Genomic DNA, 13,862 nt, shown 5'->3' with positions numbered 1-13,862 from the left:
GGGCTGGCTCCGCCCCAGAGCGACGCGGCCGGAGCTCCGCACGTGGCGCTCCGCCCGCTCAGATGGAGAACCCTCTGGCACCTGCCGGGCGCACACCCCCTCACTGACCCGGGGGCACCCCGCCACAGACAGCCACCCACGCGGACGCCGACAGACACACAGGCACACATTGGGGTTCACACGTACCACACATGGACCCAGGGACGCTTCGCCACAGATGACCACCCACGCAGACATGGCCAGACACACACTGACAAACATTGGCACACACACCAGCATATATGCCGGAGTACACACACAACACTCACTGACTTGGGGACCCTATACCAGACACGCAACCACATGGACACAGATAATCATGCTAAGACAGGCACACATTGACATCCACACACCTACATCAACACACAGACACACACATGCACACTAGCACACACAGACACCTACATGAACACAGACACATCAGTGATACACACTGAGACAGACAGTGACAAACTCAGCGACACCCACGTTAGTCAGAAACACATCCACTGACACACTGACACAGAGACACACACCCACACTCACAATGGTGGACATTTATCTACAGAGGCGGATACATACACATGCACATGCTGACACAAAACACAGACCCAGAAATATGCAAATAGCAAACAAAGATACATCAGACACATGCAAGATATACACAATTTATACCTTGACACGCACAGAGACTAAAGTCAGGCCAACACTCTCAGATGTTCTTGCATATGGGCACTATGTCACACATAGACACTGGTGGAAACATCCTAAGTACACAACCTGAGAGACCCCATGCGTTGATGAGTGCAATCCAGGCTGACCCACAGGGAGACACATACCTCAAACCCCACAGGAACACCTCCTTGGTTAAATAAAACAGGCCTCGAGCTTTTGCCTACAGTCCAGCAGCGCCACTGGAAAGACTGCATTTCTTCTGGTGAGGTGGCCTGCCCATAACTCTCACAGGGTCACTTGTACACATAGCTTCTGTCTTTTCTTACAGTATTTTACCGGCTTTCCCATTACGTTTTGAAGACTCCTAAAAACAAAACTGGAGGTCAAAGGGAACTCTGGGGTTTCAGCGGGGCACTGTGGTACTGGGTTTGGGAAACCAAAGACTTTGACCTGCCCTTCATTATTGAGATAGTGGAGAGTTCACCTGGGGCCAGTTGTCCTTTGAAATCTGGATGTGAGGCTCCAGGGGCTACTAAGTGCCTTGCTGAGGGCCTATGGGACTCAGGTTGAGAGACTGCCCAGGTTTTCAGGGGGTGCCTGGGCAGCTGACCCAGGATGGAGAAATTCACTAAGAAAGCCACTCTTAGGAGCTTAAGAGGGCCCCAGAGGATGGGGTGGGATGCCTAGTGACCAGATAGGCGGACCTAGATTCAATTCCTTGCCTCACATGGGATGGTCATCAGGTTGGCCGACACCTCCCACTAGCGGTCAAAGAGTGAAGTGCAGGCAGTGCCAGTGTTTCTGCCACAGTGGTGGTGTCCAGGCATTCTCTGGGAGAAGGAAAGATTGGAGGTTTGTAGTAGAGTGGGGGGAGAAGAGGAGTAGAGGAGCTGCCTTCCATGGCACGGGGGATTCGTGATCAGAGTCCATTTCAAGGGTCCCCAGGAATCCCATGTCATCTGCCTTCCGAGAAATAAATAACCCCGATGGAAAGAAAGGGCAGTAGAGTGGGGATCCTGCTCAGGGCCCAGAATGAAGATTCACAACTTGAAAATGGATATTGGATCTAGCAAGAGACTGGGCTAGAACTGAGGTTGCTGGAAGAGGGAGTTGGAATCTCTTTTGCTTTATCTGCATCTGGCAGCTGTGGGGAATTCCTGTTCTTCCTAAGTGCCTGTCATATGGACACAGTCCGCAGGAGAGCTGGACTGAGCTTCTAGAATCTCCATGCGTCCTGTATTGAAATGAGGGATCAGAAGTCCATGAGGAGAAACCAGAACTTGAACTCTATGAAGATTCAACCACAAACACATAACTAGTAGGCCTAGGAGACCCTATACAAGGTCGCTATGAGTCGGAATTGACTCGGTGGCACATCACCATCACCATCAGAGGGCTTAGAATAGACCCCCTGATGGCACAATGGTGAGACCTCCTGTAGTTTTACAGGAGAGAGGTCTGACCATCTGCTTCAGTTAGGAAAACACAATGGGGCAGTCCTACTCTATAACACATGGGGTCTCTATGAGTTAGAATGGAATTGACTCGATTGCGCCTGACAACAACAGTGGTCAATGAACAGGCTACGCAGTGCAGGAAACGGTGGTGGGCATCCTCAGTCCGTAGCTCATTCTTGTGGTTCCTTGGGAGACTCCTTTCTGACATTGTTTTCTTTTATTTCTTCCTCCTGCGGCCACTATCCCTACTGCCATTCCCCTTGCCACACTGTGCCCTTTCTGATAGGTGAAACAGGTTTTTAAAATATACACCCATCCTTGTAAAACGTGTTGTTATTATTAAGTGCCATCAAGGCAGTTCTGACTCATAGCGATCCTGTGTAGGGTTTCCGAGGAGCAGTTGGTGAGTTGAATCGCTGACATTGCAGTTCAGACCGATCTATGGTCCAGAGCTTATCCTACAGTACCACACTCTGAGTACATTGTATTGTTGCCTTTTTTTGCCCCCTCCCAGCAGCCTTTTCTTTTGTGCATCTGTTGAATGATAAGGGATCCTGGTGTTGGGCTGCTAACCAGAAGGTTAGTGGTTTGAGCCCACCAGCCCCTCTGTGAGAGAAAGATGAGGCAGTCTGCTTCCACCAAGGTTTACAGTCTCAGGACCCACCTGTATGGCACAGTTAGCTACTCCGTCTTATAGATGACTTTGAGTTAGAACTGACCCAAAGGTAGTACAATTCCTGTTTGGCTTTACTGAACTCTATTCTGTGTACCACAAAGTGCACAGATCATTAGTGTCCAGCTAACTGGGTTTTATGCATTGAACACATACACGTAACCATTTTACTTGGCTCCACAAGCAACAGTCAAGAAATCAGACAATGTATTGCAATGGGCAAAACATGCAATGGGCAAATGTACTACAAAAGACTTAAAACGCTAAAGAAAGATGTCACTTTGAGGACTAAGGTAGTTCTGACCCAAGCCATGGTGTTTTCGGTTGCTTCGTGTGCATGTGAATCAGTGCATTGAACAAAGATTGGATGCATTTCAGTTATGGTATTGTAGAAGAATATTGAAACTGCCTTGGACTGCCAGAAGAATAAACCAATCTGTCTTGGAAGAAGTACAGCCAGAATGCTCCTTAGATGGGAGGATGGTGAGACTTTGTCTCACTTACTTTGAACATGTCATCAAGAGGTACCAGTCCCTGGAGAAGGACATCATGCTTGGTAATGTAGAAGGTCAATGAAAAAGAAGAAGGCCCTCAACAAGATGGACCTGCACCATGGCTGCAACAGTGGGCTGAAACACAGCAGCGTTTTGTTCTGTTGTACATAAGGTTGCTAGGAGTCGGAACATACTTGACAACACCTAACAACAGCAACAGTGATATGTAACTAGCAAACAGAACGAGAAAACAAACATTACAGCACTCCAGAACTCCCCTTCATGTCCTTATACAATCGCTGCCGCTCCCCACCCCAAGTTAAGTAAGTACTACAATCACTTCTAATTTCCCGTTAGCTTCTTTGTGTTGTTATAAATATAACATCAAATTCACCATTTTATCTATTCTTATGGGTACAGTTCAGTGGCATTAAGTACATGCACAATATTGTGTAGTCACTAACCCTATGTATTTCCAGAATATTTTTATCAACCCAAACAAAAATTCTGTACCTATTAAGCAATGACTCATTTCTTGCTACCCCTCCTCTGGTGCCCCAGCCCTTGGTGATCACTGTTCTACTATCTGTCACTATGAATTTGCCTGTTCAATATATTCCATACAAATAGAATAATATAATACATGTCCATTTGTGACTGGCTTCTTTCACTTTTCATAATATTGGGGGTCTTCCTCTTTTTCACTGACTCTCTACGTTACCAAGCATGAAGTTTTTCTCCAGGGACTTGTCCTCCTGATAACATGTCCAAAGTCTCACTATCCTTGCATTTAAGGAGCATTCTGGCTGTACTTCTTCCAACACAAATTTGTTTGGTCTTCTGGTAGTCCACAGTACTTTCAGTATCGATTCTTCTACAGTTTTCTTTATACATTGTCTAATTTTCATATGCATATGAGGTTACTGAAAATACTATGGCTTGGGTCAGGTGCACCTTAGTCTTCAAACTGACATCTTTGCTCTTAAACACTTTAAAGAGGTCTTGTGCGGCAGATTTGCATAATGCATTGTTTGATGTCTTAACTGCTGCTTACATGAGTGTTGATGGTGTATCCAAACAAAATGAAGTCTTTGACATCTTTGATCTTTTCTCCATTGATCATGATGCTGTTTATTGGTCCAATTGTGAGGATTTTTGTTTTTTGAGGGGTAATCCACACTGAAGACTATAGTCTTTGATCTTCACCAGTAACTTAAGTCCTTCTCACAGTTAGGAGGCTGGTGGTGGTGGTGTGCCGTGGAGTCGATTTCGACTCATAGAGACCCTCTAAGGCTGTAAATCTTTAAGGGAGGAGAAAACCTCATTTTTCATTGGTGTAACACTGAAAACCATGCAACAGCTGGTAGTTTCAAACTGCTGACCTGGAGGTTAGCAGCCCGACTCATAACCACTAGAAGTCTCAGTTCTGAGTGCTGGCTCTAAGGGAAGGAAGCCTTTCTTCCTCTGTCAGTTTTGCAGGAAAGTCCTCGTCTCAGCTTTCATTTCTTGTTTTGTTCTTTTGAGATCTCCATGTGGTCTGGCACGTATCTTCCCTGATCTCGGCTCCTTTTTTCAATCTGCTTTTATATCTCAAAAGGGATTGATTTAAGACATATCCTATGCATGAATAAGGAAGTTGGTAGAAGAATTGATGCATTTGAGTTATGGTGTTAAAGAAGAATACTAAAAGTACCATGGACTGCCAGAAGAACAAATCTGTGTTGGAAGAAATACAGTCAGAATGCTCTTTAGGAACCAGGATAGTGAGTCTTTGTCTCTGGTACTCCGGACATATTACTAGGAGACACCAGTCCCTGGAGAAGAACATTCTGCTTGGTAAATTGGAGGGCCAGTGAAAAAGAGGGAGACCGCAATGAGATGGATTGATTGGCACAGTGGCAGCAGCCAAGGGGCTCAAGTGTAGCAATGATTCTGAGGTTGGTACAGGCAGTATTTCATTCTGTTGGCATCTAACAACTACAACAACATAACAAAGAAAATTCATTCCCGAATAGGATTATAACCATAGGTATGTTGTTGTTGTTGTTACGTGTCATTGTGTTGGTTCCCATTCATAGTAACTCTGTATATGGTTTCCTAGGAAGGCTGGTGGGTTTGAACTGCTGACCTAGTGGTTAATAATCCAGTGCTTATCCTACAGTGTCACACCAGGACTCCAACCACAGGTATAGGGATTAGGATATTAAACATGTTTTTGGAGCATGCAATCAATCCATAGTAAGTAGATTCTAGTTTGGGGTTATTTCTAATATTACTACTCTGAACAAGAATTTTGGTGAACATAGAGATGCATTTCTGCTAGGTATATTGAAGTGGAATTGCTGGGTCGTAGGAGAGGGTGTGTTCACCTTCAACAGGTACCAACAGTTTTCCAGAATGGTTCCACCAGTTTCCATGCCAATATGCAAAGGTATGAAATTCCAATTTGTCTGCCTCCTCCAAGACACTTGATATTTTTGTCTTTTTCATTTTAGCCACTTGAGTGGGTGTGCAGAGGTTTCACATTGTGGTTTTAATTGGCATTTCCCTGATGACTAATGAAATTGAGCACTTTTTCATAGTTTATTGGCCATTTGCGTGTATGTGCTTTCCATTTATATAAATGGTTATTGCTGCAACTTTTATTCTTTTTCCTATGCTCTGCTTCTCAACTCTATCCATCTTATGGTGTAGGCAGCTAGTTCTTTGCTTCTGAGCACTGCAGAGTGCTTGGTGTATTAGACAACTGCCATGCTTTCTTTATCTTTCCACAACCCTAGAGAGGGATGGTAAGTGATAGAATGAAGATGTAAGTGGCTGGAAGAGAAGTAACTGGCTTGTGTTTCTGCTTTCTTCACTCTAATGCCTGAAGAGAGGGTAGAGATGGAGACGGGGTGGGGATGGGAAGTGGGTTGGGGAAGAGACAAGCTGATGCAGTTTGCAGAACGCACAAGCACTTAGGACCAGGTGGTGGTGGTGGTTTTGTGCTTTCGAGTCAGTTCTGACTCATATTGCCCCTGTAGAGGGTTTCCGAGGCTGTACATCTTTACAGGAACAGAAAGCGTCTTCTTTCTCCCGCAGAGTGACTGGTAGATTTAAACTGCTAAACTTGTAGTTAGCAGCCTAGCTCATAATCCACTATGCTACTAGGGATCGTGGAGGCATCTTAGAAGGTGGAGGCATAGGGTGAGGCTGAGAACAGGAGGTCTGGTGAGAAGCCAACACAAAAGCCAGCTGACTCAGGGACTGCCTTGCCAGCCCTGCTAGCCAGTGAGGTTCTCCTCCATCAGTGGATTATTTCTGAGCTGGGGGATAGGGTTTCTGACACAGTAGAGGCAGGAGTGAGGAGGGTCATTGAAAGTAAGGAGATTGAGTGAGACCCCTGGTTCTGTAGTTCTGCAGCTTCCAGAACGCTGTGTTCCATGTGCATCTTCCTACTAGACAGGGTGTTAGGGAATTCGACATTGAGAAACTGACTGGCCCAAGAGAAATGACCCCTGATATTGGGCTCCTATCTAATTGTGTGCACTGTGAAGGCCACCTGGCAAGAAAGCCTACTCACTTCACACTCATTCCCAGTCTTCTTTCTCCTTCCCTGCCTCTCTTACAAATGATGTACAAACTAAGTATTAACCTTCCTAATTCTCCCTCTACTCACTGTGGCCATGCAACATGGTGATAACCCAAGAGTCATAGCAAAGCTCTACCGGGGGAAGGGGGAGTTTCTGGTATAAACGAGGATGGGAGCAGCCGGTTCGGCTCTCTTCTTCTTCTCCCTTCTTGCCTCGACCTCAGATATGATGCAATGATCTCATAACCATGCGGGAGAATTGCATACATGCAGGCCCTGATGATTGTGAACCACAGAACCAACACCTTTACACTTCTTTTTTGCTCTTTGTTTAAACCTGTGGGACTGAAGTCTCCATTATTTGCAGACGACTTGTTGGGTGGAGGAGCAATCTAGAAGTTTAATTGCTCCTACAATGGTGGTGGCGGTGTGCAGTGGAGTCAGTTCTGACTCGTAGCAAGTCTGAATAGAGTTTCCAAGGCTGTGAATCTTTACGGGAGCAGAAAGCTCCTGTGGAACCAGTGGTAGTTTCGAACAGTTGACCTTGAGGTTAGCAGCCCAACTTGCTACCAGAGCTCCTCCTGTTTTTAGCCTCACCCTTCTCCCTATGTTCCAAGGTAGCCGATAATTGGAGGCTGGAAAGCATCCAGGGCTTTGGAAGGGAGTCCCTTGCTTTCTTTTTCACCCTTCCCTCTACCAGCACTTTGAATTCCTCTTCCTCCACTCTGCTAAGTCCATTACCACTCAGAATTGCACAGCGTTGTTGACACGTTGACTGTTAGCATCTCTTTCAATCTTTTTGTCCTTGTAAGGTTTGTGGCTTTAAAATTATTTTACTGTCATTTTAGTGAAGTTTCAAGAGATGACTTCAATCCACTTTAGTTTAAAGGAAGCTCTCCATTTCTATTTCTTCCCCAGAAAATTTTAAGTCGTTCTCAGATATTAACCTCACAGGCTGTCAGCAGTATTTTCAGAAGGTTCTTGGTTTCATTTCAAATGTCAGTATTTGAGACCTTCCATTTGAGGAAGGGCAGGGAAAAGAAGACATTTAGCTACTGTCAGGAGCAAGGACCTGCTTTCAAAGGTATGGCTAGTGACCCAACCTCTTTCTACCTAGATGATGGACAAAGTAAAGCTCTTGAGGAAACATTGAGGAACCTGAGGAAACATTGCCAAGAGAGAAACATCTGCTATCTCATACCTGTGCCCTCAGCACTAGTCAGACACAGATATCACATCACACTCACCCCTGCCTGCTCCCCACCAGCCCAAAGGATGCCTGTCTACAAAAGAGGAAGAGCAGCTCCTTCCTCAAGACACTTGACCGCCACCTACTGGAAAGTTGAGAGAAAATAGACATCAATTTTCAAAGACTGGAGATGCGCGTGGAGTCCTGGTGTGGCATTGCAGGATAATGTGCTGCATTGCAAGGTCAGTTTGAACTACAAGGTTGGTGGTTCAAATCCATCAGCCGCTCCTCGGAAACCCTATACAGGATCGCTGTGGGTTGGAAGCGACTCAATGTCACTTAACCACCAACAAAGAAATGTGCATGGGACCCATGTACACCTGTATGCAGCAGTCCACACTTGTCTCCACCTATCCCATCTCCTATTTATGAAATCTCTCTCACTCATCCTCTTTGGCCATTGTAGTGAGCTGGACAGTAGGACTTGAAGGACCAGAAGCATAAATCTATCACTCATTTTCCACGTGGCCTTGGATTCAGCACATAACCTCTTTGGGTCTTATATAGAATAGAATAATAATTACCTACCAATCTCATTGAAGGAACTCTGGTAGCGTAGTGGTTACGAATCGGGCTGTAAACCGCAAGGTCAGCAGTTCAAAACTACCAGCTGCTCCGCGGGAGAAAGATGAGGCTTTCTACTCCCGTAAAGATTTACACCCTCGGAAACCCTGTACAGGGTCACTATGAGTCGGTTCCGACTCCACGGCACATAACAACAACAACAACAACCAATCTCATTGAGTTGTTGACAGGATCAAATGCGACAATACATGAGCAAGTGTTGCCAAATATAATAAATGTTTTATAGATTGAACTTGACAATAGTACAAACTTTTTGCCTTTTGGTGGGTTCCCTGGAGACTTATTTGCATGTAGAAGTTTTCTAGTAAGTGCACTCAGAAATAACATCTGTAAGGATGTGAAGAAGGATTGGGCAGAAGGAAAAACTGAGCTTCAACACAGTTCCAACAAAGCTCTCAGTCAAGCCCATGAGAAGCTCTGGAGCTGGGATAACCCCTCAGTGTTGTCCCAAATTGAAGCTAGAGGGAGGTGGGCAAATATTCTATCTCCACTCCAACTAGTTGTTGGCTGGTAGTTGTTCCTGAGGAGGGCCCATAATCTTGGACAAGCTGTTTCCTTCAGGCAAAGGCAATACTCTTCCCAGGAACAGCTGTGAGACATCAGCAGTCACATTCCTGGCAGCTGGAGGAAGAAGTATGCACCACGATTCTAAGAGAGGGATCTGGGCAATACACCATGGCACTGTTTTACCCTTGCCTGTTTACGTGGGGGAATATATTGTTTTTGGAAAAAGAGATTTGGTAGGTATAAGAAATGAACCAAAGATTGAATCTGCATACTAAAGAATCTTTGCAGGGCTGAATCACATATGGTAGCATACACAAGACTGTTGTAGCTGGGGTGAGAATAATTCTCAAAGTTATTTCTTTGGCGTTATTTCTTCCTTTAGCTCATCTTTCTGGCAGTTGTAGCTTGTTTAAAGCATATTCCATGAAAGCATCCAAATTCTACCTAGAGCAGCCTGCCTCTCCATGCTTCATCACATTTCATTGAAGATACGTGGTCACTCTGAGCTGTGCCACCTTCATAAAATGACACAGTTACCCTATGTCCTGTCATAGTTCACATCAGTACGGTGATTGAGTCAACTAAGGAGTTCAGGGTGAAACATTGAGAGGCTGCAAACCTGGGTCCTCAATCTGAATTAAGACCACAGATATATGGTGGAATGAGCATCAGACACATTGTATCAAAATAGTCTTCAGGTGGGACACGCATTCTCCATCTGCTTTTAGTTCCAACTGTGGGTGGGGCAAACAAATACTTGACTACTAGGCAAAATGCCAGTAGTTCAAATGTACCCAGAAGAGTCCCAGAAGAAAGACCTGGTGATCTGCATCCAAAAGACCAGTTACAGTGATGGAATTAGAGCCCAGTTCTAATTTGTAACACACAGGATGACATGAGTTAGAATCAACCATTGGCAACCTATTTGTTTGATTTTTACTCCTTGCTGAATTATAAATATTAACGTTAACTGCCCTGCCCTGCAGACATCAGAGTCTTTCTGTCCTGGATTAGGGTCAAGCAGCTCTACGAGGATCCTGAACACCAAACGTGGGCACATGAATTAGGTAGGTAGGTGCTGACGGGAGATTCCGGAGTCCTGGGATCTCCACAGGTTGCATGTTGTGAAGAGCAGGCAGGGGAGGACAGGGATGGGCTTGAGACGTGCTCTGGTGGGTAATGTTGATAATAGAACTCTAGACTTCTACTAGAAGGGAGTTGTGACTGGGCATCAGAGCTTCATTTTACATTTTTAAGAAACATTTTTCTTGCTACACACAACACCATGCATGAATCTCAGATATGTTATGCTAGGTAAAAGAAGCTAAACTCAAAAGGTTTCATGTCCTATCTGGTTCCATTTATATGACATTCTGGAGGAGGCAAAATTCAAGGGACAGAAAATAGATTGGAGGGCAGGGGAGGTGGGACACATGTTTTAGAAGTAAGGGAGCTACACTGTATCTTAGCTTTGGCGGGGGGTTCCGTGACACTCTGCATTTGTCAAAGCTCATAGAACTGCATACTAAAAAGAATTAATTTGCCAGATATTATTATTGTTTTTTACCTATTTGAACGGAAGTGGTACTTCCTTCAGGAGTGTGTGGGTGTGTAAGTGGAAGAGAAACAAGAGGTGTGTGTGGTTCCCCAAGAGATGGTGCTGGGAGCTGCTATTCTGAGCTCTCAGGAACTGGAATAGCCCCTGGACTTCCGGTGTTCTATCTGCTGCTCTGTAAAAAGCTTGAACCAGAGACTCTTGTTGCCCAGAAACAGGGGTCATGGACTTTGAGGCAGATGGCGTGTTTGGTTTTTTTTTTTTTTTTTCTTTGGTGTTATTTTCTTTCTTTTTTTCATTTGGTTAGATATTTTTCTCCCCAGTGTTGCAGTGGTAGAGAAGAGGGAGGAAGCTAGTGTTAAATGTCCTCTTCCACACTTTAGAAACTTCCAAATCCACCCATAGCTCCTTCCCTTTCCCTGCACAAATAAGAACACCAGAGAGAGGAAGAGGAGTGGGTGGGGTCAGCAGATCCATTGAGGCAGGTCTCAGTGAGCTGTCTACTAGCTGGGAGACTCCTCCAGTCCTCAGTTTCCTCATCCGTAAAAGAAAAACCTTGGGATTCTGAAAGTTTCTGGTTGTCCCACCTCTTAAAATTTGGCACAGATGTGGGCACAATGAATGAAGGAAGAACACAGCTGCGCAGGCACACGAGGCGTGATTGGAACTCTCCAGCTGCCTTTTTCCTGCCCCACTGGGGCTTGAGCTTATACCCCCTTCCTCTCCACATCCAAATCTTGACCAGGCTCCTGGGGAGGCCCTGGCTGGCAGACCGCCCACCCCACGCCAGCCTGCACACTCCGCAAAGAAGTGGATGAACAAAGGTGCCAGATCTGACAAGCGCATTCAGAAGGCTTTGTAGGGAAATTGGTTTTTCATTGGAAGTCAATGCTTCGGGCCAGAAAATGCTCAGAACTGGCAGCAGCTGACAAAAGCTGCCTCTTGTCTGCAAGTGTATCAGCTTCTGAAAGAGATAAGAGGCAGGGGCTGGAGTGCAGACTTCTCAAGTGCACGCTGACAGGAGAACAGAAGAGCTGCCTCCCACTCACACGTCACAGAGCATCCGAGCTGCCAAGGCTCAGGCGTCAGCCCCCTCACACCTCTGGTAGGAGACAGGGGCCTGAGACCTGCCCAGGGCTTTTCAGTAGTGGTGGTGGTTCTGGGGTCCCTTGGGGGGTGGTCTGGGGACTAGGCATCTTATAGTTGGACTGTAGGAGTGTGGAGTGACTCAGAATTTATCTGTTGAACGGACTGTTAAGTGAGAGTTACATAGAACAGGATCTCTGTGGGCCTCGTTCTCTGGAAGGACCAGATCAGTCCCACTTCCCAGGGAGGGAGCTTGACTTCAACCTGGGCCAACACTAGGGTTATGCCGTTATCACTGGACCTTCTCAGGGGAAGACAAGAGTGAAAACTGGGCTTGACTGTTTTTTTTTTTTTTTTCACAGTTCCCACTGAATATCTCTCACCTATCAGCAGGATCTGGAATCCTTGAGTGGTGTAAATAGGTTGTACATTCAAGTCCACCCAAAGTCACCTCTGGTGAGTTGCTTCCCAAAAATCTAGCCTGGCGAGTTGCTTCTCAAAAAACTAGCCATTAAAAACCCTATGGAGCATAGTTGTATTCTGACATTTAGGGTTACTTTGAGTTGGAGTCAACTCAACAGCAACTGGTAATCCCTTTCATTATAATCCTGAGGGTCCAGCTGGTTACAGTTGCCCGTTCCAGGCAGAAAACACCCACTAGGAATGCCTTCTCTTAGAGGCTGTATCCAAGATTTCAGAAATGGACAGCAAGTGAGTAGCTCTCCACCTGCCTCCTGTTCCACGTGCCTGGTCCCTATTGTTGAAACATACCCAGCAGTAGCATTGAGCAGTTTGATGCTTCTGACTGGATACAGATCCCTGCTATGAGGGGCATCATGGGTCAAGCACTCAGTTTCTGCTCCAGCCTCCTTCTAGTGTGCCCGTTTGACCCCAAGCCATAAGGTTAACAACTAGATTCCCTGCACTTCTTTGCAAAGAGACTTCAGGACATGAATGTAGGTCCCACCAATTAGATGTGGTTACATGAAATTAGAATAGCAGGTTTGAAGTAGAAACTATATTCCTGATGCTCTGGGGGTTACTGCTGGCAGGCATAGTCAGGAAGTAGTTGAGGCTTTCTGTGTCAGTATTTGCAGTGACTTGTGACTAGTTTTATGGGTTAAAAGAGGCAGTATGCAGCATTTGTAGAGGTTTCCTGACTGGGTGGATTAAAAATTCTTTGCCAAACCCCAGTAAGAGGTAGAATATGTTTAATATGTCAACTCCAGCTCATGGTGATCTTATGTATAACAGAATGAATTGCTGTCAGTCTGACACTATGCTCACAATTAGCAGCATGCTTTTGGGTCAGTCTATCTCATTGAGGATGTCCTTTGTCTTCATGGGCCCTCTGTCTCACCAAACATGACGTCTTCTACCACAGCTTGATCCTTTCTGATGGTGTATTCAAAGCAAATGAGTTGGACAGTGTTGCGATGTGATTCATAAAATTTTCATTGGCTAATTTTTTGTCTCACTGTGGGAACTCGGCTGGAACCTAGCCACCGTGGGTAGCCCTGCTGGTATTTGAAACATCAGTGAACTAGCATGTAGCTTCATAGTAATACACTAGCCACTACAGTACAATACATTGATAACTGATGGTGGAGAGTGTAGTTTACTGCCTCTTTAATCTGGCCTATTCCTGTGACCAATAAAATGTGGTAGCAGTGATGTTTCCCTTCAGGGACCTGTAGCTTCTGCTTTTCCCTTTTGAAACAATCTTTCCAAAGCTAAACACCATGCACACAGTCTGACTACTCTGAGGCCACCGGACTTTGAGGAACTCCACGTTTGCCATGTGGAGACATATAATCCGTGTGAAGGAGCACTGAGATACCAACATGTGAGACAGTGATAAAGTTGAAGATCAGGTTAGTGGTTGCCAAGGACAAGGAGTAAGGTAGAAAGAGGGTGGTAACTTGGATTATAAAAAAGTTAACTTAAGAGATCCTTGTGAGGCAATTGATTCTTCAAGGAGGTGGCAGTCAT

The sequence above is a fragment of the Chrysochloris asiatica genome, unplaced genomic scaffold (genome assembly GCF_000296735.1).
Source record: "Chrysochloris asiatica unplaced genomic scaffold, ChrAsi1.0 scaffold00127, whole genome shotgun sequence".
Taxonomy (NCBI): domain Eukaryota; kingdom Metazoa; phylum Chordata; class Mammalia; order Afrosoricida; family Chrysochloridae; genus Chrysochloris; species Chrysochloris asiatica.
This window is presented reverse-complemented; position numbering follows the sequence as displayed.